At 28.0% G+C, this 5,812-nt stretch overlaps 1 pseudogene; it reads left to right on the top strand.

The window, feature by feature from the left end:
- The first annotated feature begins 3,145 nt into the window (after positions 1-3,145).
- On the top strand, positions 3,146-5,777 carry LOC114174611 (L-ascorbate peroxidase 3-like; annotated as a pseudogene).
- Positions 5,778-5,812: the final 35 nt, after the last annotated feature.

The following is a 5,812-nucleotide window of genomic DNA, read 5'->3' as shown; positions in this document are numbered from 1 at the left end:
AGTTAAGTAATTCTTGTTTTTTTAATTGTCTTACCATTTGATAGTTTAATATTATCTAGTTTAATAGTTAAAATTTGTTTGATGATTTACTATTATTTCTTTCGGGTGTTCTTTTGAGGGAATGGATATGGGGGAGTGTGAAAATGAATTTGTGTATATTTGGGTGGATAAATTTTAGTGTTTTTTTTAGTGAATTTAGAGTAAAGTGAATGGATTTAGAGATAAGTTTTATGAAAGTTAGTGAGAGATTTGATTGATGTAATAGATAAAATTAATTGTAAAAATATATTGAATTAAGAAGTTACCAAAATACCCTTGATGGAAAAAAAGAATAATTTTGTAATTTGATGTTATAAAAATAATTATAATTAAGTAATACAAATTAAAAAATATTAAAATTGTATGAAATTTTAAAATAAAAATATTAAATTTTTATGAATGTAAAAAAATTTATCCAATTAAATTTTAAAAAAAAATTATACAAAGTTATATAAATAAAGTTAAAAAAAAGTTAATAAAAAAGTTAAACAAAGTAAAAAAAACATACACACACGACACCGGTGTCATAACCAGTGTTATTCCCTTAATGTTAAGGCACCGGTTACATAATCGGTGCCATCAACACAACACACACTTGCACACTTGCAACACCGGTGCATATCACCACCACGCCACCTCGTGCAATCACAGCCCACCCCTTCCTCGCCCACCACACTCAACCAACTCATCTTCTTCCCCCTCCGTGGACTCAACAAGGGCATTTTTGTCATTTGTCTAACTCCACTGTAGTATCATCGTTGTTGTTTTGAGGGGATGAATTAATTAATCTATCCCCCAAATACGCTCTCACATATCTACGAAATCATTGAAAACGAACGCGCTCATACTTGAAAATCCGTTCTCTCAAATAACGTTAAATAATGTCATTCCCATAACGAACGTTGCGTTAATAATTTTAGTCAGATTTTAATATTATGATAAGAAGTAAAATAAAAATTGAATTTATTTAATAAACTTAATTTAAAAGGTTGATTTAGGTTTAAAATTTATTTTTTTAACATGGTATAAGAATTATATCAGAGACTATCCTTGCGAATTTTGTTGTTTGATAGGTTTATTATCCACTCATTATCATACTACTCACAAATATACAGTCATATATAGTCTCTATTCAAGATGATGTATATGTCTCAGCACGAGAGATGTATATGTCTAAGCATGAAGGGTATATTGGATATGAGACATCAACTAAAAATAAAATCAAATTACACAATATAAATAAATGTAAATTTTACCTTATAAATCAATTTAGTATGATTGATTTTGTATTCTCTACTTGGACCATGTTAAACTCATTATTTTGATCATTAGATTTTGAAGTTAATAATTAATGCTTCAATTGAACCACATTGACATTCTGTATTTTGTTAACCTCTTGTTGACTATTCTTTGTTAATTTACCAGGCTTAAGACATATTTTGGTCATCTTCCTCCTCCATCCATCACCATTTTCCCCCTTTCACCATTTTTTCCCCTTTTTCATCCCCTTTTAGGATTTATTTACCATCCACACGACATTTTTTATTTATTTTTATTCCTATTAATTCCTTCTACCTCAAGGCCCTACATTTTTTTTCATTCTTCTATTTTTTTCCCCTCTTTTTCTTCGGATTCTTTTCACCTTTCAGTGAAACAATAAAATCCCGGATTTTGAGCTTAACTCACGACAAGTTGGGTTTTTCAAAATTAAACTTTTTTATTTTGAGTTGTTATTAAAAGAAGAAAAGAAAGGGGGTAATGAGTGGAATGTGTGATGAAGAAGAGAGGTGGTGATGGAAGGTCGAAGGAAAATAATTAACAACAATAGTAAGAAAAAAAAAATCAAAACAGTGAGATATTGAAATTTAAAACAGTGTTAATATAATTTAACATAAGAAATCACATTAAATTATTTTAAAATAAATAGAAAATCGAATTGAAAAAACAAAATTAAAGAATCGCATTTGATAAACTCCATAAATATTAAGAACAAAATACTAACTAAACTTTTACATTATTATTTGTTTGGTTTACCTAATATTTGTTTTATGATGTAGAGTTTAGATTTACATGACATTCCTTTGAGTTATGGGAGTCAAAATTAGTTAACTCCTCCTACCATTGATTTGCTATTAGATATGATCAGGTTAACCTATCATTATATATATATATATATATATATATATATATATATATATATATATATATATATATATATATATATATATATATAAAATGATATATATATATATATATATATAAATTAAAATTATATTTAATCATATAAATATTTTTTAATTCATAAATTAATACTTTTAATTAAATAAATTAAATAATAATTACATTTAAATGTTAAATTATTTTATTACAAGTTATAACTTATAATTAAAACTTAATTTATACATGTTAATTATTTATGTTACAATACTATTCATACGTACATATTAAAATAAAAAAATTAAAATTTTAATTATTTTATATTTTAAATTTTAATTAAAAAAATAGGAGATCAATCCATTCCGTCTGATATCCATTTGAAGGGTTAAGAAAGTCGGACTAAAATCAATTGAGGAATTGAAAATTTAAACTTGAGTCATCTAATTTTGGACGGAATGACAAACAAAGCCCGAAGACCATAATCAATTTTGTCATTCCCCGTTTATGATAACATAAAGTGATTTTTACACAATCTAACAATTTTTTTTTTTAGAATAACTTTTACAATCAAGTATTTTTTTTCCTTCTTTATTTTGAGAAGAAGAATAATATTTTGATGCAAATTTTACCCAGATTTGAAAAGGGTTTTAAAATACAATTACGCAATAATTGTTTTAATAAGCTTAAAAAAAATGATAAACAAAATAGTTTTAAAACGCGTTTCATGTTGGTGAATCTCGTCGGTGCTTGGGTTGCGACGGAAACACACGACAATAAATTCATTTCTCTTTTCTTCTCCAGAAAAACAATTCTTTTTCCTCTACGTGCACCAGAGCGGTGAAATCCATTCGTTACTTGCAATTATCGTCAGCATCAGCATCACTGTGTTCTCTCTCCATCGTTTATTTATACGTTGCACTGTATCATCAAACTAACTTCGATGCAGAATATGGGTGAAGTTGACGAAGAGTATCTCAAGGAAATAGAGATAGCTCGACGTGAACTTCGTTCCTTCATCGCCAACAACAAATGCGCCCCTCTCATGCTTCAACTAGCGTACGTCACTCCCTAAGAACTTCACGCTTTAATTTCGTCCAAATATGATTCCAAATTGAACTTATATTCGCTCATTTTTGTTTTTTAGATCCAAAATGTAGGTCGATTATCTAAATCTATAGATAAACGCGCACTCGTTCATCTCATCTCTGTTAATTTTCATACTTGTAACGTGTTTGGATGATGATTAATATATGAAGGTGGTTTTAAAATTTAGCTTAAAACCAAACAAGTTTGTGATTACTTAATGTTGCACACAGGTGGAATGATGCTGCAACGTACGATGCCAGAAGCAAAACCGGAGCCCCCAATGGTTCTATTAGATTCAACACTAAACACGAAGCAATCAAGGAATTGGAAAAAGCAATTCAATATTGTGGTCAATTTAATTTCTTCTCATTTCTTTGGTTTTATTTATGTTGACACTTTATAGCTTTTTTGTTTTTGTTTTGTTTTTAAAATTGGTTAATTTCTTCCCCAAACATATATAGTGAAGCACAAACTTAAACTTAAAAAAGTTTCATACGCAGACCTTTACCAGGTTTTTTGTTTTCAATCTGCTATTGTTTAAATGTATTATGATGATTACGAAAATTAATTATATTACAGTGGATTGAATCACGTTAAGTTTGATTATATTAACTCTTACAATTGGATAATTTGCGTTTCAACTTGCTGGTGTTGTTGCAATAGAGGTCATTCAGGGTTCAACTATTTTGACTTTGTTCCCGGCAGAAAGGTGTACTCATGTGTATATATAGATTTTTGGTTCATACAAAAATTTTAGATAATAAGACACTCTCGAAAAACTAAGCAATATTGTGAATTTATATATATATATATATATATATATATATATATATATATATATATATATATATATATATATATATATATATATATATATATATATATATATATATATATATATATATATATATATATATATATAAAGTACACCACAGTGCTTAAATTTAGTGAAATAGATTGATTGAACATAATGAAAATTCAACATTTAGGTAGTTAATTATGAATGAACATAGTAAGACAATTGAATCTTTGATTTTGTTTTCTTTAATCACATTTAATGAGGGTGACATTCTTTTCTTATCATAAATCACACATTTTAGGATTTCGTTGAGGTCTCTTGACCTTTAGTTTATTATTAAAATATATGAATGTATTGTAGTAGCTTTGTTTGATTTGAAAGTTATTAATTATTCATGAGTTCATTTTTATATATTACTAATTTTTGTATAATGTATATATTTTCTTTGTTAGGATTCAACTGAATGTCCATGAGTCCAAGCACACTTTCTAAATGGTGAAGAAGGTAATACTTTATGTTGGTTGTTAAGTCTCTAATTTTTACACCCGTTTATGAATGTATCTCCCTTTGGGTTGTCTTCCCAGTTAAAGTTGAAATTGGTTTTTGTTAACAATGATTATCCAACGTATTTATAATCTTGGCTCGCTATTATTATGAAAATTCTTTTTTTAATGGAAAATTTTCAGATGCAAGGAGTTTAAGGAAAAAATTTTGTGGCATGGGACTAAGTGAGGACAAAGACATTGTAGTTCTATGTGGAGACCACGCTTTAATAAGAACTATGCATCCAAAAGTACCAATTGTAAGCACGATATACTCATAATTATTAAAAAAATTGAGTGATATGTCTAGGAATCGCTACTTATATGCATAATTTTTTTTTATTCACTTCAATTGACAAGAAAGAGACACCTAAGGGTGAGACACATGAAGATCGCAATAAGTTTGAAGAAAGAAACTGGACAAATGAACCTTTGAAGTTTGATAACTCCTATTTTAAGTAAGATATTTATTTATACGATTATAATTATTTGTCCATTTGAAAGTATACAATTGAAATTCCCCGCAACACTTAACTATTTTCTTTGAATCGAGGAAACAGGGAACTATTAAGTAAGGGTTCATCCTTTTCGAGGCTTCCCATGGACTATGCTTTAGTAGAGGATCAAAGATTTCTTCACTATGTTGAACGGTATGCAAAGGTAACGACCAAAGCCTTCCTTTTTTTTATCAAATACATTTTTTCCCTTTGGGACAAATAGAAATTTAACGCAGTTACAAATTATACATTAGGACAGTTAGTAAATTACATTTATCAGATAAAATCGAACAGTTCAAATTTCAGTCTCACAAAATCAGATTTAAATCTTGAATTCGCATTCTGAGCCATTTGAGTTTTTTTCAGTGATTACGATGTCTTAACCGGATCAACTGTGTTAACTTTTTATTATATTGATAATATCGATTTAATTTTTAATTTTAACAGGATGATGATATCTTTTTTAAAGAATATACAATTTCACGTAAGAAACTCTTAGAGCTAAGCTTCGATCCCAAGAATCTAAACAAGTCCAAGGGACTATATCAGAAGCTAAATCAGCACAAGGAACTTGTAGGAATTGGTATAATATCACTTGTGGTGGCCGGAATATTAGATTACTTACATAAGAAGAAGAAAATTCAATTGAAAGATTGATTCAAAATTGGAGTTTGAGCTTGAGCTTATTATCA

This window comes from Vigna unguiculata, chromosome 2 (genome assembly GCF_037176805.1).
Source record: "Vigna unguiculata cultivar grain cowpea cultivar isolate G323 ecotype 2 chromosome 2, ASM3717680v1, whole genome shotgun sequence".
Classification (NCBI taxonomy): domain Eukaryota; kingdom Viridiplantae; phylum Streptophyta; class Magnoliopsida; order Fabales; family Fabaceae; genus Vigna; species Vigna unguiculata.
The sequence above is the reverse complement of the archived record's forward strand: the minus strand, read 5'-3'. Positions and strand labels throughout refer to the sequence as shown.